Source organism: Apaloderma vittatum, unplaced genomic scaffold (assembly GCF_000703405.1).
Source record: "Apaloderma vittatum isolate BGI_N311 unplaced genomic scaffold, ASM70340v1 scaffold13146, whole genome shotgun sequence".
NCBI lineage: Eukaryota > Metazoa > Chordata > Aves > Trogoniformes > Trogonidae > Apaloderma > Apaloderma vittatum.
The window spans coordinates 132,551-152,900 of NW_009722463.1; positions in this window are offsets into that span (position 1 = coordinate 132,551).

Consider the following 20,350-nt stretch of genomic DNA (forward strand, 5'->3'; position numbering starts at 1 on the left):
CTAAGATATGAATGTGAAAGCAGGAAGAGAAATCAATTGTCTAATGTGTCTTACATGTGGTGTAATTTGTAGCTCCTTGGGACTTTGCTGAACTGACAATCTTACTTAACAACTGTAACCGAAAGAGCTTGGCACTCCAAGGGTCACTTTGGTGACACTCTGCCCACAGAACGCAGCAAGTCGCAGCACACAGCCCTGCTCCGGCTTAAGAGCACGAAGTAAGAGGCTGAAGTATCTCATCCCACAGTGACACATGGGACTTGTTTATCCTGAAATGAAGGATTAGTGAGTCTGTTGATATTCCTAATAACTCAACTCCTAGTGCAGTCTGCTTCTCTTGATGTCATGTTCAAACAATTGCACAGTTTCATCATAGAAATTCAGGAGTGTTAAGTTACACATTGGCGTATGGTTATGAACTCGTGTCACAAGCAAACCAAAATATGACCACAACCTGTAAACCACTCCTTTCACACCTGAGGAGTTTAAGCTGGCTTCTTATTACACTCAGTCAAAATTAGTATCACACAATGTGGACGTGGCTTACACAGTGTCAGTGAGGGAAGAATTCTGCCCTTCAAACCCAACAGGTTTAAGTAGGACTCTTCAGGATTGCTTTTATTGCATGAGTTTTTTTGGATGCCTCTGCATACGCACTTGTGAAAAAGCAAGTGCCTGATACAGTCAGAGAAAACAATAATTTGCTAGGAATCAAGTAGGTTAAATAATTCTTGTGACGAATTTACATAAGTGTGTAAGTAACAAGAATCTGGAGCTAAAGATCAAACTGGACTCAATGCAGATCAATGTTTCTGAACACATGTGAACTACTAAAAGTGAAACGCACAACAGAACTGTATAACCCAACAGTAATCAGCTACACTTGGGTTCTTTTTACAAACACCAAACATCATTTTTTGCCAAAGCCTTCCTTTTTTTTTTTTGAAAAAAAAAGAACTGTCATTCACTATAGGACTGAATGGAAACAATCAAACTGCAGTCACTAGAAAGATTTCTGTACATATTGGGTTGGATTCTATGAAAGTAGCTCGAAGCAAATGTTTATATATTCTTCCATTGAGTTTATTTTCTTAGGCTGAATGAAAATAGTAACTTCTTGGAGCAAGGGCTGGAGAAAATCAGCCTTCCACAGAAACCACAACTGAGAAGAATTTGATAACAGTGCAGAATAAGGAGTACTAAGACCTTTAAGTATCACCAAAGACTTAACTTACATCAGAAATTGCTTGCACCTTATGTACTTAAAACTGGTTACCCATAGGTGACCCTCATTGGAATGTTCTGAAATGCTGATTTCAACAGAGGTATTTTGAAGTTTTCTCAGCATATCGGGAAACCAAGTCTGAGCTATCTGAGTCAGAACTCAAAGCAAATTCATCTCCAATGACCCATGACATAATAGAGCAGCCAATTATCTCCCTCTTCCTCTTCAAGTACCCATGAAATTAGCAATATCACCCAATCACATTTCAAACCTACATAATCACTTTCTAAATAGGTTGAATCCTGAGCCAAGACTGCAAACATACTAGAATAAAGGAAGCTCAAGAGCAGGAGGCACATTAGCTCCAGCACCTTGTCCGGCACCAACACTTTCATCGTCTCCATACAGAAAGACAGGCAGGTATCATGTGATATTGAGTAATGAGGAGCAAAAGGTAAGCTGTGTAAGATTTTGAGGCTTGATGAAGTGTAGCTTAGCATGTTGAGGTTTTAGTGTTCTTTCCTAAACCTATAAAAATATTTTCACCCTTCCCCTTCAGGCACAATACAGCATCCTTTCCCAGTTCTTAACATCAATTTGTCCCTGACATAAGTAACCCAGAAAGGAAACTGGTCAATCACTTGAGCAGACCCTGCTATTTTCTTCCACTGAAGAACTTCAGCACTGTGAAGTTCCTCACTCTGAGGGAAGCAAAGAGAGTGCCCTACCTTGGCACCAGTTTATTTTAAATAAATAAAATTCATTTTACCTAAGATTATAGAGCACATGGGGCAAATGTCTCAGTTTCTGTTATCTCTCTAATAACTCTGAATCCTGCTCTTATAGATTCCTTTCAGGAAGGGAAGATAAAAGGCCTATGTGTTCAGTTACTCCCAAACTTTGCTTTTTCATTTAGTTCTTACTGAGAGGATGTATAGTGCTCAGCGAAATGAGTCCCAAAGATGGGACCTGTAGAGTGACTGCAATCCAAATAATAACAAAGCCAAAAAAAACCAAATCAAATTAATTAATTTTCCCATTGAAAAATAAGCAGTAATTGCAGTCTTATTTTTCCTCAGGGAAGAACTGATTGCAATGAAATTCTCATCAGGGAAAAAAAACCACACCACATCCAAATTCTTTTTTGGATGTCAGCATTATCTCGGTAAGTAAATGAATCCCTTCTATGGCTGAGGGTGAGTAGTTTGAGGTGTCTTAGAGCATCCCTAAAACCTGTGCTTTTGTGCCAGTCTTCATCACTCATAAAACTGCAGTAGCAGAGCAGACCCATCCATGTCCTGGGGCAGAGAATAAAACAGGAGAGGCTTGGAACTATGAATCCCATGAGACAACATCACAAAACAGATGCAGAGATTTATTTCTGTCCTAACTAAATACATTTTTCTGATGGGGAAATATTCAGTGGGAATTGTCTTTTCTGACCTCTTCTATTGTTCAAATTCAAAGCTACAGTAGGAATTGCATTCATTTGTTTTAATACATCACAAATAAAAATCAAATGGCTATCAGTGTAGTTTCATTTCATGTGTTTAAGAAAAGTTCACACTGTCAATAAAGTAGAAAGTCTTGTTTTGTGTAGTGCTCACGATAATAAAATTGAACACCAACAACATTTTTGTCTGGACACAAGGTCAAAGGTGGAAACAACTGACATGGAAAGATACATCACCCAAATGAAGATCAAAAATAAGCAAAACAAGAAGTTAACAGCCCTGAAACCACAGTTCTCCAAATAACTGTTTCTCATGAAAACTCCTCTGAGCTTTTCAACCCACAGAAAACCTCCATTAGATTGTTTTCCAATCAGATTTGGAACTGAAACAAACATCAGCTCAGCTTGCCAGGAGGTCTTCAAGATGGAAACTCTGAGGAAAGTTGCAGAGCTGCTTCTGTCACCTGTCATGAAAGATAAAGACTTCTCTAAGCAGAAGTATGCTAGGGCTTCCTCCTACCAGACACTGCCACAAAGAACTTCCGGGACTTCTGCCCGACAGCTCCAGAGGGCCAGCAAGAGAAGAGGCAAAAGTGGCGAAGGTGGCACCAGCAGGGTGCTCACCACACACCCGCACTCAGCCTTCTCGCTGATAAAGCCAGTTCTGCTACTGCTGACTACGACAATACCGAAGAAACTCCTCTGTTTCCATTAGATCCTCTAATAGCCGTTCAGCTTCCGTAGTGGCAGGCTGAATTCTGCCAACAGCTTTCAAACGCTCCAAGTGACTCCTACACAAGCAGGTCACAGCCTTTGTAATTAGTCCATTTATTTTATTATCAACAGTATGCTTTTTAAGCTATTTACTAGTAGTTGCAGAAGCTCTTTGTCTGTACTCTCCTGCCCTGAACATCATGAGTAGCCACCACATATTTCTCATAGATTTTCTTCCTGAATGACCTATAACACACTGTTTAAAGGCGTCCTTTGTCAAAAAAATGACCATACAAATGGGCAGCACGGGTACAGTTTGGTCAGTTCATTCTGCATATCCCCATTGGAAACAACCAGATGCTTTTTCATTGGAACTCTATGTGAGGCAGAACTCAGTGAACAAGAACCATTCACAGGCAGAGTCCATACACAGCAGATTGTGTATTTGTCAAGGTCATCTCCACCTTGACTTGTGCATAGGCTACACTCTGACGGTTTGGCATAAGCCTGCAATCAGAATATGTAATTCATCTGCATAAAAAACCAAAAGAGCAAAAGGATACCAAAAATTGCTTGAATTTTGTTTATGGCTCAGCTCCAGAAACCACTGTGCTCAAATTCACCTTCTCCAGCACATTAACTTGCCACCTGATCAGCATCACCTCCAGTTGAGAAAACGACCATTTCTATTTATACACGGAGCATAGAGAAAAAGTCTAGAAAAAACACAGGCATGGCCAAAACGGGACATTCAGAAAGGGTCTTTCTTACTCACCTTCCCCTAACTAAAGAGATCTTCCAGTTTTAGCAAGCTGACTACGTTCTTCTCCTCACTAGAGGTATTCCTGAGACCTTTCTTCCCTCTTTCAGTTGATTCTTTGCTGGCAAACCCTTTTCTGAGGTTGTTTTTCAGTTAGAGAACAAGCATTGCAATTTACTTATTTAATGGCACCTTACACACAAAAAGAAATATCTCATTTGAACAGTCCACCTTCTATTCTTAAGCTCTCCTTCAAAGTTCCCCAGGCAGGACCTCAGTTTCTCCATGAAGCCTCAAGGAGAAGCCAAGGTTCCACTTGCAGAACAGGATGTAAGTATGGGAGGAGCAAAGCCTGGCACCATTCCGCAATATTGTGGAAAACACAGTGATACCATGGACAGCATGACTGTTCTCCTTAATCCTTCCCCTTTACATTTATATCCCAGACATCTCTTTCAAAGCACAGGGCCTCAGCACAGCTGCTGGATCTGTCCTTAGGCCAAGAGGCCTACTTCTGGCCGTCTTCTGGCAGAGCAGCACTAGATGTATCTGATTTGGGCATTCCCAAAATAATGTCATCTCCTCTTGGCCTCTGTTCCTGCACATGGCCACCACCCACACACAAAGGCTCTCCGGCTTCTACGTAATTCACCAGAAATCCTGGTATCAAGCTACCTTGTGATCATCACTAAGAACCAGGAACCCCGGCCATTCCAGCATCCAGCCTGGAAACTGAGTTGCTACTAGTGACTGATGCAACTTCGTAATTAACTTTTGGTCTCTGATCCACGTCCCTGGACTATTTTGCAAAAGATTTTCTTCATACACCCACTCACATGCCACTTGCTTCCTATCACAATCTGGGCTGGGTTTATAGCCTTCCAAATAAATAACTTCCAGGTTCCCATTAATCACTTATTTTTCATCTCCCCTATAAAGATTATCCCTCCCTGGTAATTTGAGTCTGGACAACATGGAAATTCTGAATAGATTTAATTTCATTTTTGCTCAGCAAGTGTCCTGCCCATGGCTGGTGAGAAGATGAGTGAGTTTTTCCAAAGTGAAAGTAGTTACATCGTCTCCTACTTGTTTCAAGTGCGTGCATACACTGATTAAAACCAGCCATTTTCCCAGGCGGAAGGCTACTGAGTGTTTATTTTTCAATCTCAGATGTCCAGGCCATTTCCATGGAACAAGTACTATAACAGGATGATCTACTGGGGTAACAAGTGACACTGATTACATTTCACTATTTTTTATAAATCTTCCTGGTGACCTAAATAGCTCCGAGATGAAGATTTCACATTAAAAATACAGGACATATTTCACATAACCCGATTAAAACATGATCCTATCCTACTGACGAACAGCATCTCATGCTTCACAAGAAGACCCACCCTTAATTTTGCAGCCTTGCAGCAGATGCTGCCAGATCCATTTAGCCTTTCATGAGTTTATTTTCCTTTGTACCTGTTGTACAAATACAGCCGATAGCATCCAGACTGGTATCCCATGTTATGGACCCTCTTGATCAAGACAGAAGCTCATCTCTACATCTAGAAAGATGCTAAGGCTCGTGAGAAGTTCTCAGCTGTTTTGATCTTGGTCATTTTACCAAAAGGTTTCCCATGCAGACAGGGTTCAGAGGGGCAGGAACAGGAGGCTGTGTATTTTTTTTACCAGATGAAACACAGATGTTTTCTTTCTTTCTGGGAATTGCCCCATTCAGCTTTAGCCAGTATCTGGATGCATATCCAGCCTGTCATTCCCTGAAATCGCTAGAAGAGTGTCACACAACTACCCCTACCTTCCAGGCAATGCACCACGTGAGAGATTAAATCCTTGTCTAGGGCAGAGAGCCTCTAGGGGGCTTAAACTATTCAAATAAGTCTTTAGAAATTTCCTGTCTCCTTCCCTACAAGCTGACAGGAGGGCTCTAATAAGGCTGAAGCTCTGGAAGAAACATGTGACACTATCCTACACAAGAAATACCCTCAAAGTATTGCTGTATTCCAAGGCTTCATTGTATTCAGTTGCTATGATTCCACCTTCTCTTCCAATGCAGTAGTCCAGACACACTATTTCTCACCTCCAGGAAACAAAAAAAATATTTGTTAGAGCATTAATTACTTTGCTTTCTTCATATCTCCTTCTCTAATACTGGTATATTTTCAGCATTATTTCTGCCAGTGTTGTTGTCCTCAGCACAGCTTATCCTCTGCTAAGCAGCAACACACTTACTGTGAGTCTCTGGGAAATGGTAATTCTTACAACAATTTATTAAACTCATATAAACATCTATGAGTGATTGTAGTGTTAAATTTCTTCCAGTTCTCCTTCAGTCCCATCTTCTGGGATTCCTGAAATACATCAACATACTGATATCAGTCCTTACTTACTCACTCTTTATGAGTAGATCATGGTACTTGCTAGACACAGCTTGCTGGGGCTTTGTATTCCTCATAAGATGCAATGGGTTTTTCAGTTTACATACAGCCACTATGATGCTACCCTTTCCTACCTATCTAAATCAATCTCTGCCTTCCTCTCTGAGATGGTAAGAAATCAGCTCCTCTAATCAATTATTTCAAATACTGTTAATATTACCCTAACCATTACACTATCTAAAATTGCAAACCTATTTCTAATACCCGAGAGTTTGTCTTACTGGCCTTTTTCAGAGGCTACAGATAATTATCCTAATTATATGTAACACCTGCAATCTCTTGCTACTCAGCAGATTTTACTTCAGTCTCAAGATCACTAAAAGTGAGTTTTCTCCTCAAGAAATTTCCAGTGCTTCAGGCCGCATCCATTTCCCCTTTTGCTAGCAATTGTCTCTGAATTGTTACATTTTTACTACCAACAACTAAACTATCCCTCTAGGATATTTCTAAAAGAATAATATTCAGCACATCATTTTTAGTTCCACCACAGGCATAGGGGCATGGCCCAATGTTCAGAACAGCACTCGTTGCAGAGGTTGTTTGCAATAGAAGCCCCTACATCTATATCAACACACAAAACAAGATCCTAGACTCCTGGTGGATTGTTTCCTCACAGCCTTTCCATTCCTAGACCCAGCTCTGGGCTGCATCTGCCCCTTGTTAGTCCCTGCTGGCTTTCCTTGCCTCAGCCCAAGGAGAGGCTGGCAGAAGGAGCAGCTGATCAAGTGGCCACAAGGCTTCTGCTGCCACTAGCACAGAAGGCACAAGGCTCTCAGGCCCCAGAGAGGCTGCCACAACCAGAGGCAATGACAGTGCAAATGAAAAATCTTCTCACTTGCTCCCAAGGTTCCTGTGACTTTTCCTCGAGGCAATTCAGACACTGCCACAGCCGTCGCATAGTTCCCCAGGAGCCAGTCATCGGCTCAACATGGTGCTTCAGTGCTAAAGCCCCAAGCCATGCCAAGACTGCACAAGCAGATTGCTCCACAAGCGTGAGCTCTGCAACTCACACCCCATACTATGACATTTCAGCTTCAGCCGCAGCCAGAGGTCGCAGGCCGTTCTGTACAACCACCTTCCCCAGGGATCTGTTTCTTCCCCGGCATCACAGCCAGAGCATCTCTTTGGTTAGGTCACGTCAGCTCAGTAGGGCCACCCTGAACAGGAGGACACAATTTCAAGCAGACTAGAGAAAGGATGAGGAGATGTTCTAGGGGATGGTTGGTCCTGCTCATCACCTCTTCACCTGGTAGCCCTCATCTTTATAAAACTCACTAATCCAGTTGCTAACACTTGTGCTAGGCTGCTGGCAGCATCACCATGTGTTACATCAGGGCCACTGCTTGTTGAACCGTCTCCCAATGTTGCCTGTGTTGCTTCTGCTTTTAACCTTTTAACCTTCTAACAACAGTTCGCATCTCAAATAGTCATTTATCTCTGGAAAATAGAATTTTTCATTTAAATAATGCCAAAAGCGTAACTTCTCATTGGTTGTGGTCAAAACAGAGTGTGCAAATGAGAAACTGATTTTATCCTGAAAGTTGTTCTGGCTTGGAAAAAAAATCAGCCTTTCCAAAATGTATTTCCCTCAGAAATTCCTACCTTGTCTTCTTAATTGATGAGGGGATTTTTTCAGCTAATTTTTTATTAGCATAAAGATTCTAAGGATAAGGAAAGCAGACATGAGCTCTCTTTCCTTTATATCACCCTAGAGCCTACTGAATTTAATGCCGCTAGAAGACTATTTGCCTGAAAACTTCTCAGACTCACTTTAAGTTGTAACTTCCAAGTTGTTTTTCCAAAAGTATATTGGGATAGCAAAAGAGTCTGGTAAGTTCCTCAAGGACATATGAACTTTATGCAATGCCCAGGTAGATGCGAACGACCTCCATTTACAGCAGCAGACATACCTCATGCTTTATACTGGTGTAGCTGAGTAAAGAAGTTTTTATTGCTACTGTGCCCAAGAATAATAAGCCTTCTCCAGAGCCTGTGGCAAGCCTGTAGAGAATTTCACTCATTCTTTTCCTTAATTACGCTGCTGCTAGTTGATATTATTTCATCAGAGCCTAAATATCAAAGTAAGACATGTTCCTGCCAAAGCATTAAAAAGTCATATTTAAAAGAATCAAAGTCTGATATTCTGTGTTCTCACTTCAGCAAAAACCTGAATGATTTCAACAGTATTTTCAACTGAATAAGGAACATAAACTAAAGCCCTGCACTATTTTTGTGTGGATTTTTCCTCATAAATTTTACACATGTAAAGCATTTGATCGATTAATACTTACTTCCCAACAGCAAATAGTTTTAAAAATATTGTTCTTATAACCTTTTTTGCCAGCTGAAGAATAAGAGGAAACAAAAAATCTCGTGACAGGCCAAGGGAGAGGCACAAATGGAATGGGATATAAAAGTCCACTAACACGTTAAAGATGTACCGAAGAATGTGATAGAACATGTCTGTGGTCACTTGAAGATGCTTTGAGTGGAGATAATTTCCCTGAATTATTATGTGATAACATTCTTGATCACAGTACACAAAGCTCAAAGTTAGGATTCAGAATACTTTTCTTCCTGCATAGGCAAAACATTTCCAGGCCTTTTAAGAGCCACCAGCTTGGTTTTTCAAAGAAGCACAAACAACCAGTTCAATTGGAATAGCAAGACCAAGGCTAGAACCAGAAAAAGGATGTAGGCAATTAACTAGCGCTTGAGCTATATTTTTCAGTCAAAATCCATGCTCAGATGACAGCTAATTTTGCAGGTTTATAGAGCTTCTCTATATGTCTAAATTTTGTTGCCAACTGTGAACAGTCATGACAATGACTCACAAGACATCTTGCTCACAACTGGTACTGGGACACATGCTGAGCTGAATTCTTGTAAAATGCAATCAGAGAGGCTCTAATAGCCTCACCTGAAACAGGAATATCAAACAAAGGGACATAGTTGGCAGAAGACTAGAAAGACCAAAGTTATTCTCCTAATTTAAAAAAGATGATTATGCATTTCATCACACCTGCCTCGTTCACAAAGACTATCTGTGAAAGTATTGTCCAGCATCAGGCAGTTACTGGTTTAAATCTTCTACAGTTTCCCTGTGTTCTGATTCCCTTTTCCACCACAAAGACTTTCTTTCACGTCAACAGATGTGCATTAAAAAAAAGCCATAAGTAGAGAAAACTTTGAGCTGGCTACCTTCAGTCCAGTAGTTTGTGTAGCAAACCTACACTTTTGATCAAATGAACTGCTGGCTCACGGTAGCTGTGGATCTGATTCACACCGTCTCCCACTTCTAGCATGACTATTTAAAAATGACAGAGTTGGCATCACAGGCATTAGCAAGGAAGCTGTGTTCATCAGGAATGCTCAGGGGAGGATTGCTGCTCTAGAGGAGCAATTCTTGTAGCTCTGTGGCCACAGCACCGCTAATGAAAAGTCACAAAATCAGATGGCTCCTCAGTTGAAAACAGTGGATTAGTGTCACTCTCACAGGGGGAAAAGGTGACTCAAGTACCCCCCAAGATCTACATCTCAATGAGAATGAGCAGCTGCTAGTTTGGCCTTTGGTCTCAATTTTATTGCCAAGCATATAAAAAAAGGAACGTTCCAATATTTTATTCCTTTTTCCTCACAGCTGCTGACTCAACTAACTTCCTGCCACCACCACTGCTTTTTTGCTAGATATCCCATAAAGCTCTACACAGATAACAGCCTGATCTATAAGGTGATAGAATCACCTCTCAGTCACTCAAGTATCTTAAGAATAGGGCATCTAATACAGTCAGCCCAGATTAAGTGTGATACGTTTTCATAAGAAGAACAAAGCATAAAATAGACAGTGCAAGACAACAGCTGCACTAATGAAATCTTTAGCTACAACAGATGTAGCCTATGAAATGTAAAGGAGAGACACACTTGAATCTTAGGGTTTTTTTCTTCTTTTCTCTGTTATCTGTACCCTGCTCTTTATTGTTTAAACAAAATTTCTGAATCATCAAGAGATTTTTGTGGTTGTATAATGGCTGGAGCCCATTCCTACCACCCTTGATTTTCTCTGCAGGCATCTGGCGTGAGCAGCAGAGCTCTGGAAAGTCTTCTGGGTTTAAGACCACCAAAGAGAAACAGGCTGTAAAAGAGACACAACTACAGCTTGAAGAGAGTGAAAAGGAAATATTATTGGTGGACATTTGTGAATTCCCTTTTTTTTTTTGTCTGACTGTAAACCAATATCAAACCTACTTAAGTAATGGAGATTTCAAAGTTCACTTTCTGTAAAACCAACTTTTCCTTGGTTCTGTTTATGACAGACAGGGACATTAAGAAAAGACCTCCGTACGGAACAGTTGTTTAAGTGTGAACAGAATTTCTGCAGTCAGCAAGGGTAATTCCCATTAACTGTGCAAAACTTGTACTGAAACCAGCGTAAATTGCCAACAAGGCCAAAGACGTGTGGGCTGCTGATCCAGGAGTCCTCGAAACCTTTGTCATAACCCTACCTCTCAAGATTACAGCTTTACTACCGAGGCTATGGGACCTGGACTTGGTCTCCCTGGATGTCTCTGCAGCTCATCCGCACCGACGCTAACATGATTCAGAGCACGGACTGGACCGCAGCGCCTCTTTTGCCAAGGCCTGTGTTTCCCTGTACACACACAAACTGTAACAAAATTGGAAAAGTAGTAACTTTCATTTGAAGTATTTTCTCCTAAAAAAAAGGAGAAAGAAAATAGATACAAAAGAAAAATCAATTTACAGAAGCTGCTGCAGTGCTTCACAAGAACTGTAGTGTAGGCTTATTGGTCAAACTATCATTTTCTCTAGAACTTTTTAGTCTAGCTGCAGCTGTTGGGCCCAGAAAGGGTTACAGGTGTGATTTTCAAAGGCCAGTAATACTCAGTAAGTCAAAATAGAGGTTTTCGTGGGCTTTTCTGACCATGGGAAGCTTTCATCTATATTAAAAGACAGCACTACAAATTGATCTCTCATGAGAAATAGCACAATAAAATAGATGGAAGAGGGTCATGGATAAATAATTCCTCTGCAAGAAACCTGAGTGATCCTAAGATTAAGAGGATAAAGTGCAACATCTTAAAAAAGGAGACTACTCTCAAATAGATTTTTTTTTTTAAAAGTTCTTAAATGAAAACCATGTTGATAGTAAGTAGCATGCTGGTACAGATACTCTGCCTAACTTCTTCTGCACAATTAAAGACTGTGCTGAAAAGCAAACTTCTGCCTTGCAAAAGACAGATAATCTAGACCATGCTTCAGCATCCACATTCCAGTCTTTGGCTTCACCAGAGAGAATGTGAATGAGGAACAGCAACTGCAGAGGCAATGATGACAGCAGCTGTACTGACAGATGACTGGCCATGAGGAAACACATTGAGTCCTCCACCTTTCTAAACACAGGCCTTTGACCCACTGGAAGAATGTAAAGATCCTTCTGTGGCATGGCTATGAATATGACCCAAATATTTTCAAATACTTTTTCCATCACGGTTTTAAAAACCTTCCACATTCAGAACTTATACGGGACAGGGCTGGACCTCAGCTCCAGTTCTCTAATCCTTAATGTTTTGGCTAGCAAAAGTTCTAAGCCTGTACCAAAATGTAGTGTCCGGAAAGTATCAAGCATTCAATTTCTATATGTTCTTACAGTTTATTTAAGATTAATGTAACCATCACTTCTTACAAAGATTTTCCTACTTTGTCTCTGCTGATAAAGTGCATCCCCGCTCTCTTGTTTTTATTGTGTAGCTATAAATTTATAGAAAGAGAAAAAGCCTATGACAACAATGGAGGCAGTATGGCCCAAGCCAAAGCAAATTCATATACGAGGAAACAATGGGAAGTTGGCAAAAATGACAGGGGAAAAAAAAAGTTTGTTTATTGGACACATGGAAAGAAAAGGCCACCCTATGTGTGTGGTATATATTTGTGCTAAGTCTCACATCTTTTCTGTGATATATATTTTTTACAAGGTTCTAAGCTTTTTTATGAGGTGAATAAAACACACAAGAGCAAAGTCTCCAGCAGTTAAAGGGCAGGAGTAGATGCATTTGCTTCTAATAGAATTCCCATTCACTTTCCTCAAGCAAATCAAAACTGTTGTTGGAAAAGGTTCTTCAGAGACCAATGACCTAAATTATCCTTTCCCAAAGGAGAGAAAGAGGTATTTAAATGTTTGGAAACCTGACCCCAAACATATATGCACAAAATACACTGTTGAGCAAATCAAGTGCACAGTAGTTCCTGTCTAAATGCTGTGCAATTCTGAGCTCTACCCAAGAGACTTCAGAGGGCTTACAGCAGAAACGTGCACAAAATCCCACACTGCCTTGCACTCTCTCATAGGACGGTTTCCTTGGTTTATTTTGGAGGTGCAACGTTTTCCCTCGTTTGAATTCAGCTATTTGATTTTATGTCCTGTCAGCCACTTTGAAATATGTTCCTCCAATATCAGCGAGAGGTCTAGCACTTGCTTAGTTCTCTTCTCATACAATTTAGTATCTCTAACTTGAATCACCAACTACATTCTCCCATCCAGACCCTGGGTTTTTTGCTGTTCTGTTTTGCTCTTCTCCTCTCCCCTCTTTCTGAGGGCAGCCTTTAGGTCTGTGCAGGATGTGGTAAGTCCAACAGGCTTTGGTTACTTCTTCTAAGGCCTTGAAACCTGTCGGTGGTGAGAGAAGGATACTGGCCTCCAACGTGTGGGAGAAATGACTAAAATTAAGCACATGACAAAAATTAGCAAAAGAAAGAAGGAAGCTTCGACACATGGAAGGAATTTTGGTGGAACAAATAAGATTTGCTGGACCCTTCTCATATGATTCAACGATTCTGTTGTTACACTGTAAGTTGCAGTAATGGAAAACAGAACAACAGTTACAGGCTGGGAGGTAAATTGAAAGTAAAACAACATGTTACCTTGTAATGCAGAAGAGGTGAGGGTTACACGTTTATGGTGCATTAAAATGCATCACTCACTTGTCGGGATAAAATCCATCTTAAAATCCTTTCATTCATTTTGTTTTCTTACATTTAAAGCATTAGCACAATTCTGCATTTTACAAATAATACAAGATCTACTCAGAAGAAATGACTGCTGTCTCTCTTTGTCCAATAATCTTCAGATTCACAGAGTCTAAGCAGCAGTTTATATCTGGAAAATCCATGCTAGGTTCACAAGTAGGTTGCTGTAAACTCTGCTAACTCATGATTACGAAGAAAACCTAGCCACCACATTTCCTGACAGGAGGGGATCTCAGCTATGAACGCCGCTTTTAACTTTCTCCAGCAGGGTTCACTAGCTTTCACCACCCATCTTCACTACATTTGCACCACTTTTCAGTAAACATGTCTGTAATGTTAACATTTCTCACCACCGTGTTAGGAAACCTTCAATATTTATAGTTCTTGTTGAAAAGATTTGGCTCTGCCAGTCCAAGAAACTAAACTATAATCAGATCTTCTACCTTTAAAGCATAGATTTCTAGCTGTTATACATACAAAGAAAAAGTCAAAGAATCATCGATAACGAAAGAAAAGGGCACTAATTGGGCACTGGAGAAAGCTAGGTGTTCCTTTTACATGGCAGTCTAAAAGGATTCAGTTCCAAAAGGGTTAAGCTAAGACATAATGAGCCACCTTCAAGTGAAAGAGATGTAAAGACAAATAAAAATAATTCAGTGTTAATATTATGGTTTTCTATTTCTTAATATTTAGACCAGTACTATTTTGAGAGCTGAGGAAGACAATTTTGGAAAAATTCAAGTTAGTAATTCTTATCCTGGTGTGTTTGCCCACAGCTGAGTCCTCACCAGGTTTCTGTGTTTGGCCCTGTCAAAGCCCCTCCTCCACACGGTCATTATGTTCCACCGCTGTGAGCCACGGTACCACATCTGTTCTTGGCTTCTCTATTGCATTCCCCAGGCACTAAATCCACAGCAGGCACCCCTCCTGTGAGGAAAAAAGTAGCAACAAAAGCAGAGGAGCACACAGCTTTGAGTGCCTCAAGAATCTTTCATCTTCATCTTGGAGATCTACTAACCCAAGCAAAACAAAGCAAGTGCATTCTGAGCACAGCCTCTTCCCTCTCATTCCTTCCTGTTTTTTTCTCACTCATCAGTGTCTGGACAGTCAGCTCAGACACACATGCTCTGAATTTGGATAAGGGTTTGGGGAGTGTACTCCTCCTCTTGAAGCTCATGGTGTCTTCAGCAAATAATAGTCTCTTACTCTCTTAGTCTGCTTTGACCTTTTGTGGTCTCATGCTAAGAAGCTGTCCCGTTCTACAGAACGGAGTTGTGTGGCTTTGCTTCAGCAGGTGCCCAGTAAGGAAAGAGCCGGGCTGGGCACCACTGTGCAGGCTGGCATTTGTGGTGCTGAATTTGCACCCTTAGCTTCATGTACAATGACGGTGAAGAAAAAGTAAAGCAGAGATCTTCACCTGAGATTTCTAACAACCCCTGTGCAAACCAGTTAATTGGAGAGGTATGTCTGAAACGATGGGTCCTGCCTGACGTTAGGTACTTGACACACAGGCACAGTGGGGCTCCTCTACAGGCCTCGAATGTCCAACTGGAGTTAGTTCTTGCTGTGACATACTTTGCTCACAGTATTCTGAAAGGTCTCTCTGAGTGTTTTACCTCAGGTAATCACTGAATGAAAAATATGACCAAGATACAACAGAGATGGTATTTCTCATTCTTGGCAAAGGGTCTCCAACACCCTCCTACGTGCCTTCTGATCCTATCCATTTTGCAGTGTCTACTTCAAAATGAACTTCAGAATCGAAGAGAGGCCCTTGCATCCATTTAAGACTTGAAGAACACACAAAGCCCACTTAGAGCTGTTCTGACTCCCACTGAAGCCTACAAAGGCTTTTCCTGACATTGACCTCAGAAGAAGCTGGATCAGCCCCAGAGGAAAGGCTTCGGTGTAGCAAATATAATTTCTTGCCACGATTGTATTTGGTTTGCCATATAGATGAATTCCAGACGTGGTGGGTGAGAGTCAAAGTTTGGATTTCCGCCGCACCTACGCAAAATGAATGTTAAGAGGTTTTCTCCTCTTCTCCCTTCTCCTGACCAGCACCACTGCCACCTGTAAGAGGATGAAACTTGAACTCATACAGACGCAGTTATATAAACTGACATTCCAGTTAATAGTCACTTTGGAAATTCCCAAGCTATGAGCTGTCTTGCCATCTAGAAACTGTGGTTTCCAGACATGAGCTAAATCACAAACCACTGCACCAGGAGTCATTGCAAACATTCCTTGTGTCATTGTTTCAAAACAAAGCTTGTAGTATTTTAATCCCACAACCACAAGAGCTTGTCTATTGCAGCACGTAAAGACTATCCGGTGAGTTAGGAAAGCACTTCAGCTTCCATGTCGCTTCCACTCATTGACAAGTCCCCAGTCTATCAGGAATACTGGGAAAAGAGGGCCACAGTGGGACAGCTACCAATTTACCTACTGCAGTACAGATAAATCTACAGATGATGACAAAGACTCCCAGCTAACACTACCTGGCCTTCTCACAGGTGACACCAAGAATTGTACGTAGCCAGAAAGTGGGAGGCACGGGCTCTAGGTCTTCTTCAGTCTCATGTTTAAGCTTGTATTCCCACTTTGCAGCCAGGACCAGCTCTCCTGCTTTCTGTAGTCTTGCTGCTGTGCAACAAAACATGATAAGCTCTAGGGGTCTTCAGGACAGCAACCAAAGGCATCTGTATAGCCTTGGAGAGGAGGGCACACAGTCCTTGCCTCTATTTTCTGAACATTTTAAGCTCATTTTAAAACTCAAGGGGTCCCAAATGTCCACACTGCAAATTTCAAAGACAACTTTGACAGACAGATCTTTTTTGATTGCTTTTACCATTTTTTCCTGCTTCTTGCTTTCTCAGAGAGCTTAATCTTCAGTGTTAGAGCATGTTCCAATTAGCTACAATGGGGTAACATCCACCTGAGACAAAAGCTTCTACAAGAAGAATCACTAAGCTTCTCAGCAATGTGCTCAAAACATCCCTTCACTCTCCTTTAATTCAGTGAACTCCGAGTTTTCTTGGCAGGCGTTCAATTTCTGATATCCTTTCTTAACAAATGGCTTCCTCAATTGTGACCTCTGAGAAGCAAGAGAATGAGGACATTGTGCATGGTCATTTGAAATCTGAAGACATAGCATGCGTGGGTGAAATTATCACCTATATGTTTTATTGCCTGATGACTATTCCTAGCTTGGTTCAGGAAAATCCAGAACCTAGCAGAAGTGGTACACCAAGGTAAAAAGAGGAGTGTCAGAAGAGAAGAAATTAATCCAAGCACAATTATTTTGTCTGCTCTTTTCCACCTGGAGTGCCTTACAGGGAGCTATTCTGAAGTAATAAAATACAAGTCAAATTTTCTCACATTTAATTCCGTGGCAGAGTGCAGATGTCTGCAAAAGTAAAAATACTCAAGTATTTCAGCCCACAAAGATTCCAGGAAAGTGACAAGAGTTTGACTCAGTCAGGCTAACACAATCTATTAACTTTCTGAAGTTTCAGGACATAGAGAGAATTCCAAATTTTGCCTGATCAGCTGAAACAATTTAGGGAGTAAGTTTCTCCAACTTTATTGCCAGAACTTTAGCAAAGAAGTTCATGTCAACATTAAGTAAAGATATAGACATATAATTGAAGACATCGTGAGTCCTCCTCCATGGCTTTCCTAGTAAGGTGATACGAGCCTTGGAGAACAAGGCATCTTTCAACTTCATAGAAAACTGGAGGCTAAAAGAATGCTAAAGATTTAAAATAGATTCAGGGGAAAAAAAAAAAACCAAGCTGAAACAGTCTTTACTTGTTTTCATATTAAAGCTGCTTTTGTTACTTTCCCGTTCACAGGTTAGTTCTTCCAGATAAGTTTGCAAAACTGAATTAATTTTTCTACAGGGCAACAGTTCCCATTTACACCTTACACATTTTAAATGCTTCCATATTGAAATGTCTGCCTGTAAAAAGCAATTAACATCTGCTCAGAGGGGATGGCCACTCTTCTTTCATCCTGTTAACCACACAGATGAACTCACCATCAGGTAGGTGAAGGACTGAATATTGCTACATAAAATGACATTTCTAATGATTTGCGTGGAGCAGTGGAAAAAGCCTTATGTAAGTAATGCCCCTATAAAAATGCACCACAAATTTAAGAAAGTAGATTTCAGCAAGTAACATCTTCCCTAAGGAAGTTTTTGCTGACTATGCACACAGTCTCTTTGGAATGGTTGTGGTTGACCAGTAAGCCCAGTCCAGTCCCTGACAAGCTCCCAAGTAGGAATCTGCAACTATTTAATTATTCTTCGACAAAAACAACAAAAATGCTTTAAAGTTAGAGACTAGAATAATAAAACTATGTAGGTTTCTACAGAGAAAGTATGTTTTGGGGTATCCTTTGATATGCTTTGTTTATTGTTGCAAGCAGTTGTAAACCACAGTCTATTTTCATTGTTGCTCTGATCCAAGTTGCACATCTGGCTGTCAGCGTTAATGTCAGCTTGGTGGGGGACTTCTCCAGAGATCCACGCATGATAAATATGTGAATTCTGCAGCATGGTGTGCAAGTCCAGGATTTTTCTTCCTTCATCTTTCAACCTTACACTGAAGACTCCTAAGTAAAGCACAGTGGGTCCTTAACAACATCCAAGGTTTCCAGCTAAGCCCAAAGCTCCCTAGTATGCCCCAAACTTTTGGAAAAATGAGCAAGTGGCATGCCAGTTTGGGCTTTGTTAACCACTTTGACCAAAACCTTATTTGTTTGCCCATGTCTAATAAAATAGCACATTTTAGTGGTCAACCCTACCGTTGTCTCCCCACAGGTCCTGCGGAATTGTCTGATGCATGAACGCATTTGAATTGTCTGAAGATTAGCATGGCTACAATGTCTTATTTAACCATTTCTCCTGCCAGAAAGAAACGTTCCGTGAGAGACAAAAAATTGGAGGACTTGCACCCACAAGCTCAGAGGCCATCACGTAAGGATGTGTATGTATCCACAAAAAGAGACTTTGCCCTGAAGAACTGACTGTCTTGACAGGCAGAGGGGCACAGCCCACAAGCAGAAAAGAGAGAGATGAGTCACAGAGACATTAAGGTCTCTTTCTAGAAAAGTACTTACATCCTTGAAATCTAGGTTGGAGTGTAAATCTGAGACCTCAGCTGAGAAACTCAAAACCTTGATAAACTGGTAATGTAGCTTGCAAACGTGGATGTTACCTCTAACCTTTGTGTTGCTCAAAATTTCCTGGGCTCTCACAGCGCCCCATGATGTTCTGCCACCCACATCCCCCTCTGCATGCTATGAGCACAGTGTAACTCATGGAAATACCTAACACTCCGAAAACAAAGATGCTGAGTTCTGAGGAGAACATTGTTGGTTTTGAAATCTGGACTATTTTATTCATGTTTAATGCACGTATTTGGAAAATGGAATTAGACCAGAAATGCATTTTTAATGTGCTCCATTTAGTTTTGCAACTCCCTGCAAACCACACAATATGTTTTTTTTAATATAAAATTTGACCAGATGATAGTGAGCCAGAATATTTCATGCATTGTGTATGTACAAATGAGCTGTAAATAGATCCTTTCTTCCTTATGAAGAAAGGTTCTTCAAGTGCTTGATATACTATGGCATTTACTTCTGTAATGATTTTTAACTCCTAACTTTGGGCTCTGTATGTTAGAACAAATTTCTCACAGTAACCAGTAAAAATCCGTGTGAAGTTATTTACTCTATAGTGCATTTGTCTACCTCTAAAGAAGTGCTACTTCACTTATACCTGTGAATTTCTGGACTCAACCCCTAGTGGACTCCAGTTAAAAACTCTTAAAATCAGGAGGATCGCAAAGAGCGCTTCTGCAGCCTAGTAGAAAGCTCACATCTTAAGAGCCTTTGTTCTTCTACCCTCCCTGAACTCAGTCTGTAGTTCAACAATATCTTGCTTCAGGCAAACAAGATTTCCTTTATTATCACTTGTAATGGTAAGACATTTCTTAGTTTCTCCTGTCCCTTGCAATACCAGTACTCTGTTGCTTCACAGAGCTTCAGCATTGACTAGCTACATGCACGCTTTAAAATCTCAATTCAGACTCGAAACCTGTTCCCCGAATCCCACAAATTATATAAACATCAGTTTCCTTCCAGGCTCTCTCCTGGAGTCAGCTGACTAACTTCTTCTGAAACAAAATCCAAGGGCAACTCTGGCCACTGTTCATTTCATCAATGTTCTCGAGAAACACAGTGAACGAGACTGCATCACCTTTGTCTCCATCCTCCCTATGCAGGATTCCATTTATTGAGCAAGATTTCTGTCCTTGGACAACACCCAATGTGCTGGAACATAGGACAATTTCATGATTTAAGAACCTCACTCTGGTGGGCTGCAGCACAGCCTCTACAAAGCTATTTAAGTCATTTTGAGCTATAAAAATACCAACAAGCAGCTGGAATGTCTTGGACATCATGAAACTAAGGACTAAGTACTGTATGATGTGAACATGGCAAGCGAGCTCTACATGCACTCAGCCCTGAGCAATCCGCACACACATCATCTTATAATATTCAGCTCAGACCTCTGGAAATAATTCCCTGGGATATACTCATATAGATACAAAAGGTATCATACAAATTGAACGTATCACATAAACTGAAGCCAGAGTGCACTGTCCACTCGCTAAGGACCACATTGGTCTAAATTT